This window comes from Tympanuchus pallidicinctus, unplaced genomic scaffold (genome assembly GCF_026119805.1).
Source record: "Tympanuchus pallidicinctus isolate F22 unplaced genomic scaffold, pur_lepc_1.0 scaffold7, whole genome shotgun sequence".
Classification (NCBI taxonomy): Eukaryota; Metazoa; Chordata; class Aves; order Galliformes; family Phasianidae; genus Tympanuchus; species Tympanuchus pallidicinctus.
In genome coordinates, this window is record NW_026294791.1 from 1,584,047 (window position 1) to 1,596,600 (window position 12,554).

Below are 12,554 nucleotides of genomic sequence, written 5' to 3' on the forward strand. Positions count from 1 at the left end.
GACTTGAAAAGTTTTAATACAAAATTACATCATTCTCATAGGATGGGGTGTTGTGGTGAACGCAGGCTGGAGGGTTGGAGCATTTAGCCTGCTTTCCCAAGGAAATAGGTTTCTGAAACTGCTGTTGGTCGGTCAGTCTGTCTGTCCTCACTGATGACTTTTGAACATGACAGTTACTTCCAGTCAGCTTAGCAGTGAGACAGAGGTGTTGAAATACTAAATTCCTGAAGATTTTTGTGAAGTTGATAGCTGGAAAAGCAGAGAGATGGAAATCGGTGCTGCTCCATGTGGAAGATGGGCAGCACTGTTGTTGCGTTTGGAGGTGGCTGGAAACCCTGCTGTTATTAACATAATTTTGGATTAATTTCTAGAAGCACGTTGATTTCACCACAATTAGGACATCACAGAACAGTCAGTAGAAATCAGAAGTCAACACTGTCTTGAAACTAAGGAGAAAAAGCGAAAAGCTCACGTTGCAGGCAGGGATTAAAGACACGATTTCTCCAAGGCTCCAAGTGCCAAAGGACCCCAGCTCCGTGTGTTAAATGCAGCTGTGTGAGCACACAAGAATTAAATTCTCACTGAAGGATTCATCCCTGGGCACGGGCTCAGGCTTTGGGTGCTCATTCAGACAGTGGCAGAAGTAAAGCTGCTGCCTGAGCTGTGGCCACTAAAAGCAGCCCCAGACTAAGCCCCTTATGCAATCCTTCCGTCACAGCCACCTCCTCAGCTTGGGTTTGGTTTGTAGCTCTGAGCTGGATTTAAGGACATTTGCAGCATCAACAACTGTGCTAGAAAACGAGTCCTGAACGTGGAGCATAACTAATACTGATCTGGTATGGAAACCCACCATAAGAAACTGGTCATGGAAGGCAAAGCAGTGGGAGCGCAGCCCCAGGGAGCAGAACAGGAGAGCAAGGGAAGGTGGGGCTTTCTGAGAGCGCGGCACAGCTGCAGAAGCTGCCAATCGCGGTCACAGATTTGCTCTCTCTCCCTCCAACCTCAGCAAAATGGGTGAGACTGACACTTTGTGCAGAGCGCTGCTAATGGAGAACCAGTGATGCACCATGGCAGGGGAAGGTGAACGCCCTGCGATGTAATCCAAACTGCTTCCCTGGCAGCTCTGAAAGCAGGGCTGCGGAATGACCAGCTTGATTCCTCTGTGAAAGGGGAAAACAATGAACGATTATCTATCTGTAGTTTGTAAACTACAACCACACGGATGCACGGTTGTGTCGTCACGTGCAATCAGCCCCCCCACCTGGCTCCGGGGTGGGAGATTAGCAAGGAGATAAGGCTGGAGGATCGGGACAGCCCAAGTGTGAGGCAGGCAGGCAGGGAGCAATGTGTGTCTGTCTGAACAGCCCGCAGCAGCCGGGCATTGCACACCCACGTGCTGCGGGTGCATGAGAAGACTTTGACAAAAAGATGCTATCAGCTTGCTCTGATTAAACTGACGTGAATTACATGGAACTGCCATTGTGTCAGAAGATGTCACATTTACCAGGGCTAGCTTCTTTTATTTTTTTAATGAATGATTTGTCTATTAGGACCATCCTCCCAAAGTGCAGCAGTGGATTGGTTCTTTTCCCAGAAGGTAATGCCAATGCGTGCACATGGCAAGGGGGAATGGTTCTCTTACTGACATGACTTCCATGCGTACCATTTGCTGTGAGTTTGAGGGTCTGAAACCACAACGAAGAAACCCATTTATTTTCTGTGCACGGGGGAGAAAGGTGGAGACAGGACAAGGGGAAACGGCCAGAAACTGCAGCATAGGAAGTTCCACACCAATGTGCGCAAGAACTTCTTTACAGTGAGGTGAGGAGCACTGGAACAGGCTGCCCAGGGAGGTGGTGGAGTCTCCTTCTCTGGAGATGTTCAAGACCTGCCTGGATGCCGACCTGTGCGACCTGCTGTAGGGAACTGCTTTGGCAGGGGGTTGGACTCGATGAGCTCTGGAGGTCCCTTCCAACCCCTACAATTCTGTGATGCTGTGTGCAAACACCAAAGCACCGTGTCTGCATGTCTGTGCAGAGATAGGATGGGTTTTAGAGCTCACACACACGTGGATCCTGCGCCATAACTGGGAGATACGGAGCTCCAAGAGTGCAGGCAGGCTCTGCTTTGGGCTTTTCAGTTGGGATTAGAGAAGAAACACGCAAAGCTGAGATGGAAGCCAGCACACCCTAAGGCCGAGCAGTGACAAACGGGTTGCCTATTAGGAGAAATGTCTTCTCCAGAGCGCGGTGAGACACCGGCACAGCACGACCAGAGCGCTGGGGGGGTTGGATCACCATCCCTGGGGGTGTTCCAGAGCTGTGCGGATGTGGCGCTGAGAGGCGCGGGCAGTGGGCGCTGGGATGTTTGCTGGGGTTGGGCTCGGGCCGCTCGGAGGGCTTCTCCAATCTCAATGACTCCGAGCTTCTGTAACTAAACTCAAGCCAACACGCAGCCCCACCGGCTGCCCCGTGCCGCACGGCAGCCCCATCCCGGCCCCCGTGGGCAGCAAATGGCGGCGCGCGGCCGCATCCCCCCGCCTCCGGCCCTGCTGTGGGAGGCGGGCGCAGCCACGCGCCGCCCCCGGGCGGGCTCAGCCCGGCGCATGCTCCGCGGGCGGTCCTCCGCCGCCGTGCCGGACCGCCGCCCTGCCGCTGCCGAGCTCTGCGGGCTCCGCTCTCGCTGACCCCGGGCCGCGCCGTCCCTCGGCCCTTTGGGGCGAGCGGCTGAGGGGTACGGCCGCCCGAGGTGTGACGGCAAGCGGTGAGTAGAGCCGGAGGGGGATCCGCGGGCCTCGCGTGGAGGAGGGGGTGGTGGTGGTGGTGGTGGTGCTGGTGGTGGAGGGGCGGCGCGGCGGCGGCTTTTCCCCCGTGGGGGTGCCGGGAGATGGCGGCCGGCGGAGGGGCGGCGCGGGGATCCCCTGGAACACCTTCAGGGCCGCCGGGCAGAAGGGGGCGGCCGGGGAGGAGGAGGAGGAGGAGGAGAGGGGCGGCGGTGGGCCCCGCTGGGTTCGGCCCCGCTGCGCGAGCTGCGTTGGAGCGGTGGAGGAAGTGGGGCGGTGTTGGGAGAGGAGCGGATGGGGTGAACTCGGCGCCGGGGCTGAGCGCTGAGTCAAGCTGAAAAAGCCGGGCGCTCCTCCTGCTCGGATCCCCCCGAGCTCATGGCGGGACTCGGAGCGGAGTTCCCCGCAGATATCCCTGCGTTATCTTCTGTGCGAGCTCAGGGCTTGGGCCGGCAGATCCGGCCCGGCTCTCGGTCTGGCTCCCGTGCCGGAGATAGAGGCGCTTCTTGGACGTCTGTCAAACCCCTCCCCGCGGTGCTGCTTCCCCGCCGTCCCGCTGTGTGTCTGTGCGGTTCGGGCCGTCCCGTCGAGTTTGGGATCGTAAAAAGACCTGTGGGGAGCTCTTATACAGGGAGAACCGGGAAACAAGGATCCGAATGCCAACCCCACCGCTGGGCCGTTCGTGTTGGTAGCAGGACCGCATGGTGGTGGCAGGAGAGGCCGGGCCCAGCTTTGCTGAAATAAACCTCGTGTCCCTGCTGCAAATAAGGCTCTGGGTGATGTGGGGAGCAGGGCTCTGCCTGGGGGCTGGAGCCCGTTGTGTGCGGGAGGCTGGGAGTCCTCCCAACTTGCATCAGTGCTTATATTTAACTCCAGTCGGCCCGTTTAACTCTTGCTGGGAGGCGATGCTCAGAGGTGTCCTGGAGCAAAATGCGTGCTTGTTGGTGCTTCTTTGGTCAGCAGAGCAGGAGAGAGCTGCTGGGCTCTGTTTTGCCCTTATATGAGGAGCGATAGGCGTTTCCTTCTGCCACTTGTTTTTAAAAAGTGCAGGAAGTTGCACCTTGATCTGAGTCTGTGCTAGGTGACACTGTGGATGTCAAAGCACAGGTGCTTTAAAACAGTGGGCTAAGGGCAAGTTCTTTACAGAGAGAGCAGTGAAGTGCTGGAACAGCTGCCCAGAGAGGCTGTGATGCCCCGTCCATCCCTGGAGGTGTTCAAGGCCAGGTTGGAAGGAGCCTTGGGCAGCCCGGGCTGCTGTGAAATGGGGAGGTTGGTGGCCCTGCATGTGGCGGGGGGTTGGGGATCCATGATCCTTGAGGCCTCTTCCAACCCTGGCCATTTTGTGTGATTCTGTGAGGGCATAATGCTCTGAGCAACCAGCAGGTTGGAGCAGGCCCATGCTGGAGTGTCTGGTGCTAAAAGCGAGCAAACACAGGCAGATTTTATGCTTTTCTAAATATATTTGCAGCGATTTGGTTCTGTTTGAATATCTCGCTTGTCTACGTGTCTGCAGGCTGTTTGCCTCATAGCCCAGTGGAACAGAGCACATACTGTGCTTGTGCAGAGCAAAGCTGCAAGAGTTTGACCTTTGGGAATGGTTAGGTGAAAAGCTTGTAAAAAATCAGAGTGATTGGGTCTGGATTTGCTCTAGAATATAAACATGGAGCTGGAATTAATCTGAGCTTGTTAACTTCTGGGAGTCTCTGCTCTGTGAAAATCATTTGAACTGGCATTTTTGGGAAGCAGATTGTGTGAATCTAGAACTGTTTGGGAATGTGCTCTTTCTGCATGTCCACATTGACTGATCTGCTATGTGAATTTAGGAAAAATGAGAAGCAAAACCTAGAGAGAACAGCTGATACAAATCTTTGGAAAGCAACCTACACCAGTTGCAGAGCAAAAGGTGAGCTGTACCTGAGTGCTCAGTGGTAAAACCAGCATTCCTTTTCACCTCATTTTTTTTCTTAAGAGTCCACAGTTTAAAATTAATTTAACTCTACCTCATGTCTGGAGGGACTGGAGGTAATCCAGGCCTCTTGGCTGGAGGAGTAAGCGCTATGAGTAGGGTAAGTTTAGACTAACTCTTCTGCAGTGGTTCAGTCTTGCAGATAAACACCCAAATCCACAGAAGCCAGCTTCCCTTTTTGTGCAGAGGGGCAAATCCTTTGAGTGTTCTCCAGCAGCATCCTGCCGTGCGCTGCTGCAGACAGGAGGGTTTCACAAACTCTTCCTACCCTCTTCCTCCCCATCCTCCCTTGGCTCGCACTGCAGCACGGTTTTCCCCTGCAGACCCAGCCTTGGGTTTCCTGGCACCTGGCTGCTGCTCTTTGCGGTAGGAGGAAGAGCTTCAAAATACAGCACAAAGCCAAATGGAGAGCCCTCAACTGGGTGATGTGTTGGGTGTCATTGCACAAGGAAGAGCTGTGTGTTTACGTGAAGAGGAAGGTGTTCAAGTTGTTTTGAGAAGCTAAAACTTCTATGGATGTAAACGAACCCTTGAGACTGGATTGTATTTGGATGTGAAAAGGGTCATTAAAGAAACCTATAAACCAGAGAAAGTGATAAGAAATGGGGGTGTGGACAGAAGGCTGTCAGGTCTTGGTTCCTGACTCATCTCGTGTACAGCAGGAGCTAAAAATGATCCAGAACTAAACATTTTGTTGTAAACTGGCAATATGCATTTTGCTCTTTTGTAGTCTGACAGTTTGTAGTTTCTTACCGATCAGCATTGTTCCTGTAAATGCACTCACAGTCTCTGAAGCACTTAAGATGCAATTGGATTTCAGGTATTGATAATGGCCAACACTTGCCAAACTGACAGAAAATGGCTTTTACTGTTCAGCACGCCATTCTGTCAGCCTGCCTTCTGCAAGGAAAGCTTTTTCAAGGGCTGGTAATGCTCACTTTGCAGGTTGGGGGAAACAAAAAATGCTGGCACCTCATCAAGGAGGAAAGTGTATCATTTTGGAGTGTCTGGCAGCTAAATTGTTGCATTAAGCTATTGCTATGGTGTCAGCAAAGAGCTCCATGTACTGTGTGCAGCATTTTGTTTTTCTCATTCACCTGATCCTTTGGAAGTACGGAGACAGCATTGAGAAGTGCTCGTTACTCAGGGTGGCCTGGGGAGGTAATATTGTTTTTCCTGGGCAAGGTGGTTGCATTTTCATACAGTTATAGAATGGCCTGGGTTGAAAAGGACCACAGTGATCATCTGGTTCCAAGCCCCTGCTGTGTGCAGGTCGCCAACCAGCAGCCCAGGCTGCCCAGAGCCACATCCAGCCTGGCCTTGAATGCCTGCAGGGATGGGGCATCCACAGCCTCCTTGGGCAGCCTGTAATGTGCATCCTTAGGCACAGTTGAAATTAATACAAGGCACTGGGAACCCACCCAAGGCTCTAAAACCTCACCAATGCTGCACTATATACGCTTATCCACCCCATTCTCATCTCCCTGAGCCTTCCCATCTCCTTGTGTGTATACATACAGTGCAAGTCTTGACACATGGTAAATCTTGCATGCTGCAAAACCCAGAGATAATAGTACTAAACACTGAGTTGATTCAGTTTAACAGCAGATGCTCCTTCTCTAGGCAACAGAGCAGCCTAGAGGACCTCACAGAACACAGCCACTGGAGATGCACCCATGCTGGATGGGTTTCCTGCAGCCAGCCACTGCAAACAGCTTGTTCTCTGCCAGTGAGCCTCCTCTGCTCTTCCAGGAGCTCAGCAAATTGATGTTTCCCTCTCCTTAGTTCAATGCACATCCCAAACTTTTCTATTAACTCTATTTTCAGCCCTTCCTTTATTTCTTATTTTTCTCTCTCGCCTCACACAAAGGAGGAAAAAAAAAAAAAGCTAACCAAAAAACACGTGCGATGGTTATTTCAGAACAGTGAGTATTAATAACCATCATCATGTAACACTCACAGAGACCTTTGTTTTGCTATTGGTATCAGAAGGATGGCAAATGGTAATTAAGGAATTATACCCATGTGAGAGATGCAGACTATGCTTTTCATGTACAAAGCTGCTCTTTCTATTACTTACATGATTCAGAGGGGAGAAGGAAAACCTGTTTGAAGGTTTACAAGGCCTTCAGCTTCCCCCCTCATGAGCAGTTAAAATCTCAGGACCTGCTCCTCAAAAGTTCACCTGTTCTAAGCCAACCAAGCTGATGCAACCATTAGTGGAACTCCATTTTCCACTTCCCCCCTCCAATGTGAACCAGGAGAAAATCGCCCAGAGGGTGGTGAGGCACTGGAACAGGCTGCCCAAGGAGGCTGTGGATGCCCCATCCCTGCAGGCATTCAAGGCCAGGCTGGATGTGGCTCTGGGCAGCCTGGGCTGCTGGTTGGTGACCTGCACACAGCAGGGGTTGGAACTGATGAGCGTTGTGCTCCTTTGCAACCCATAGAATTATCTGTGATAATTCTGACTTTGGCTAAGCAGCCTGTTTGTTCCCACAGTACATTTCTGCCCCAGACCAGCATGGATATGCTGAATTCCTTCTTCATGTATTGAGGTAATATTGACTCTTGTTGTCAAAATTCCTGTCCAAGTAATTGCTGCCACTGAATTATCTCCCAGGTGGTGTGGCAAGCACAGCTCCTTGCAGATCGAAGTACTGAATGTCTTCCAGCTGTAAATAAAGGAGGACTGGTACAGAGGTTTGTCATTTCCTCCTGTGAAACGACCTGCTGGTTTCTTATAAACCGTGATTCTGGAGGCTGCTGCTCCAGCAGAGGCCTCTGCTTTGCACTGCTCTTCTGCTGCACCTGAGATGGAAAGGGCAGCTCTGCCCAGCTCTAGGACTGCTGTGCATGCACAGGTGCTTGCAGGCTGTGACAAAGAACTTGAAACCTGTTGGCCTTTGGAGTTCCAGACCTCCTGCATCATGATTTCTGTACAGGGCTGGATCACTGTTAGTGCAACACTTGGTCTGGGATACAGCAACTCTCTTTGAAATATCAAAAAATGCTCCTGTCCCCCTAAGTGAGCCTTTTACTGCTTTAATGAAGGAGGATGGAGCAGACCAAGATATTGGATTGGGCAGGGGAGGGAAGGAGGGAAGGCACTGTGAGAAATGTGTTTGTGTGTTGGTTCAGTTCTTCAGGAAATGAATTTGGCAGGCCCAACTTTTATACCCGTTTTGAGACAGTAGGAGCACAAAGCAATATATTAAACAAAACAAACCTTACAGGCCTTGGCACTCGTGCAGTCTAAACAGCTTCCTGTTGCTTGCCATCCACACATATCCGTCTGTTCATTTTACCACTGTTTAATACATTCAAACCAAGTTTTTGGCTTTTGATAGTGCTGTATTGCTTTGTGGGGCATTAATTATTTAAGAGAAAGGAGAAAAAAATAATGCAGAAGGTACCAACAAGTTCAAGTGTTGCATGAGACTCACGCTGTTATATTGAAACCTGCTGGTTTGCATGGTGGGCCTTTTGCTGTTGGGTTTAATTTTGTTGTTATTGACCCACGAATGTCAGCGTCTGTCACATCAGAAGTCGCTGGTCTCCTGTGTGGAAAGGAAGTCTCAGTTCTGAGACTTGATCAAGAGCATTTAAAAGTTGGCATTTGCAGTTTACAGCTCACACCATGGTTTTCTTGTACACTCTTTCATGTTTACTGAAGATGCACAAGGCATAACCTTTCACTTCCTGAGTGTTTCTACATTTTACTTTTCCTCGGAGCACGGCAAAAACAGCTAATAATAATTTTGAAATTGTCTGAGCCCATGTATTTAGAGAGTTTAAAAGTTCAGAAGAAACCAGAGGGGTAAGTTGGCAAGTCTGACCTGTGTGCACCTGCTTCTCCTGTCCCCCTTCCATGTCCTTGACGTGTGCTGGAGCTCTCTGCTCCACGAGGAATCTGTTCCTCCAAAAAACCATGGCCCATTCACCTTTTTTGCTTTTTTTTTTCCCCCACTGATTCATTGCATTTCTATCAAATTATTATTATTTTTTTCCTTATTTGAATCTCCTGCCCTTACTTCTTATTCTCATTTTTGCACTTGAGAGCCATTTGGGATCGATGGCTTTCTCCCCACTGATAGTGCTTGCAGTAGGGCAGTCCTAAGTTACCAAGCAGGTTTACTGGTGACTGCATCTTGCTGTGGGAAATCTTTTCTGCTCGTTTGGATGCCTTTTCAGTACGTGCACAAAGAACATCAAGTGCCACGGCCATCTCACTGGGAATTCCAACTCTGCTAATGTGCTGCTTTGCTCCTGCTGTGTTTTATGCTGGATTTAGAGATCTACATTTGGCTGTGTTGGCTGATGGTGCTGTCTTTTGGTTTGGATTGCCCCAGCTGGTGTTTTGGTGGCTCTAGCTAAGCAATGGGTGCTAATAGCAGCCTGAGAGTGAACACCCCTCAACACCTCATCTCTCCCCTTACTCTCCTAGTGGAAACTTCAAGTAGTTGTTCCTTCCCCTTTCATCCAGTCTTTTCTCCTCAGAGTCTATGGCATTTTGTGCATCAGGGGCTTAAGCTGAAGGAAGAGAAAGGTGCAGCTGACAGATTCGTTGCAGTAATGGCTGCAGTTCCAGAACTCAACACTTGCTGCCTTCCATCATGTCCAAAGCTAGAGTAGTTGAAGTTGCTTTGCTCTTAGGGCTGACTACAGGTGCTAGCAGCCACCACCTCAAGTAGTCAAATGCCCTCATGACTTGTAACTGTTTTTCCATTAGAAACATCTGTGCCTTGTTTGACTAGATAGTGGCTTAAATGTGTTTCAGCTGACTGTTGCTGACTGCGTTTTACAAAGTCTCTTAGCTCTATCTTTTAAGAGGCAGGCAATAATGAAGAGTTGATCCAGCTGTGAAGTGATGGTGGGTCAGAGCAAACGAGCCTTTCTGATCCCTGGTGGTTTGTAGGGTTGTGACTGCACTTTGCTGGGAAAGCTTCTGTTGGTGCTGCATATCGTTGCCCTCGTGGAAGATACGGGTTGGTTTGTTGATGGCTCAGAGCATCCCTATGTGGCCTTATGGTTGTGTTGTATGTAAATGCACGTTACTGGCACAGGCACTGCCTGCCTGAATTCTTGCCTGGAAGCCTCAGTTTTACCACCAGCACTATCTGGAAAAAATCAGTTTGCGTGGTTTTCAGTAGTAATTCATGGCCAGCAGTGCCTTTTTGTAAGTGTATTTCAGTTAATACGGGACAGAATAGGTTTGACTTCACTGTCAAAAGCACACTTAGTAAGTGAAAGGGCACTTAGGGATAGCTGACTTAAAAAAAAAAAAAACAAAAAAACACAACTCATTTAACAAAATAAGAACAGCGATCTTCTGCCAAGTTACAAGAAAAAAATCTTGGTGGTTTTTCAGTTCCTTCAACTTCCTGTATGTGTGACTGCAAAACAGACAAGTTAAATCTGTATAAGTAAGACGCTGGCAGGCAGGGGGCTTGCTTCACTTTAATAATAATAATAATTAAAAAAAAAAAGCAACTTTTAAATCCCTGAATATTGAGTATATGTGAGCACAGTCTGAGACCCACCATCCGTTCTGTTGCTTTGCTGTACACATTCACTGTTCTGCCTTTGTTGGTACTGACTGAAAGCTTTCCCTGCAGTAAAGGCCTCTGCAGGTCTCATTGCGCTGCGTTCTTGGAAGTTTGCTGTTGAATTAAGAGGAAAATGAGGCAACGTTTTTCTTGGCTTGCTTTGTGTGTGTGGAAGGAGGAGGGAAGCGGTGCTGTAGGGCTGTTAGTAAGACCTTGGTTTCACACTGCAGGTCACAGGGTGCTATCCTAATGCTCTCCTGTTGTGACTCGTCACCCCTCCAGCTGAGCAAGGTGCTCTGCATGGATGCCTGCTGCAGTGCAGATGGCTTCCCATCAGCTCCCTCCCCTGCTTTCTGCAGGGAGGTTTGAACTTGAAAGCTTTGTGTCATGGAAATCCCGCTTTTGGGACACCAGCATGCCTTGAAGTGGAAGCAGCTCAACTTCATGTAGCTCTGTGTGCATGAAGTAGGTAGGTTTCTTCTGGAGCTAGCTTGCACCCCTGCATATATGCAGCGTGTCATTTAGCATGCAGGGAAGCACACAGAACCACCCTCTTGCTTTGTGTACTAAATTAATTTTATGAGGTGAGGTCAGGACCTTCCAACCTGTAAATCTGTGATAGGACTGCCTTTATAGGGAAAGAACTCTGGGGCATGCATTAGCTTCCCCTCTGGAGGCCGTGCCAGCATCGTTGCATGCCTGGAGATTGTTTCCTGCTTTCTTTGAACAAATGCCTTAGGACTTTTTCAACCCATTGTGTGTTACTAAGCTGCATGGTAAAGTTTAATTAGCAATGAATGGCTGTGCTTGCTTGTACATACACCCCTCTAACTCCAGGGTTAACTCTTAACTCCAACAAACTTCAACTTTTGTCTTGGAATTCCAAACAAATGCAGCACAGACAGACCAGTGTATATCTCTAGAACAGAGTGATTACACACCACAGAGCTTGGGGTGAATTCTTGAAGCGGACTCAGCCTATAAAACATAGCTGGGATGCAAACTGCAGCTCTTCCTGAGAATTCTGCTGAAGCTGGCAAAGCCTTTTTCTAGGGCTGCAGCATCTTTTTCCATTGCTCACAGTTTTAAAGCACTTTCAGCAGTGCTGGTTCTGCACTGAAGGTCAAGAGACCTCCAGCATGGGCAGCTGCACTGCTGTAGCAGTTGAGGCTCATGCAGTGATCAAGGTAGGAAAATGGAGCTCCAGGAGACCAGAGCATTGCCAGAGGTAGGAGGAATTTCTCCTTAAGATAAAGGTTTTGATACAAGTTTGTATGACATTTTTTTTTTGCTGCCTTAACTGCATTACGCTTTAAAAGAAAATCCTTTTTCAGACTGACTTACAGCTGAAGATTAGCTTAATAAGCACTGTTGGGCCTTCTGATTCTAATCCTGTTAAGGAATACACACCTGTGGCCCTGCAGGTTCCAATGGGGCAGTGCACGGAGCAGGTGCTCGCAGACAGGCACAGCTGGCAGGCACTGACAGGTCTGCTGAACTTTAACCCGAGTCTTACGAAAAAAGCCACGATAGCAGAGATGGTCAGTAGGTGGCAAAGGGACTGCGTTGGGAATTTGGCCTGAGAAGGCATGTTGTGTAAAGAAGCTTGGTGTGGTGGGGTCCCTTCTGTAAGGAATGAGTCCAGAGGAGGGCCGTTAAGATGAGCAGAGGGCTGGAGCACCTCTCCTGTAAATAAAGCTTGAGGGAACTGGGCTTGTTTAGCTTGGAGAAGTAAAGGCTCGTGGGAGACATCATTGTGGCCTTCCAATACTTGAAGGGAGCTATAAACAGCAGGGGGAATGGCTGTTTATGAGGGTGGTTAGTGATAGGACAAGGGGAATGGCTTTAAACTGAGACAGGGGAGGTTTGGGTTGGATATGAGGAGGAAGTTTTTCATCAGAGGGTGGTGAGGCACTGGAACAGGTTGCCCAAGGAGGCTGTGGATGCCCCAACCCTGCAGGCATTGTGGTCCTTGTCAACCCAGGCCATGATTCTATGACAGCATTTTGCAACCCATTTCTGACTTTGAAATGCTCGTTTAGGGGCTGTATCTTGATATTTTCTTCATCCTAAGTCCCACGTCAAGTTTTCTTGTTTTACCTCTTATTTGAGGTGCATCTTTGTGGTTCAATTTGAATTGGTTCCTGTTCATTTCCAGAAGCTGTGACCTGAGAAAATGAACTCGTGTATTTTTTTCATGTGTGAGCATGAGTAATGTGTGGTAGGAAAGAGCTCACTCCAATCAATTTTGCAATAGTTC

General features: G+C 49.3%; 1 protein-coding gene across 3 annotated transcripts in view; it reads left to right on the forward strand.

Moving 5' to 3' along the window:
• The first annotated feature begins 2,610 nt into the window (after nt 1–2,610).
• JAK1 (Janus kinase 1) overlaps nt 2,611–12,554 on the forward strand; it is a 55,890-nt gene continuing 45,946 nt past the window's right edge. For 2 of the 3 annotated variants that reach the window (XM_052666843.1, XM_052666840.1), the window contains exon 1: nt 2,611–2,763. The gene's annotated coding sequence lies outside the window, so the exon portion shown is untranslated. The remainder of the gene's footprint in view (nt 2,764–12,554) is intronic. The other variant, XM_052666844.1, reaches the window with a different exon arrangement.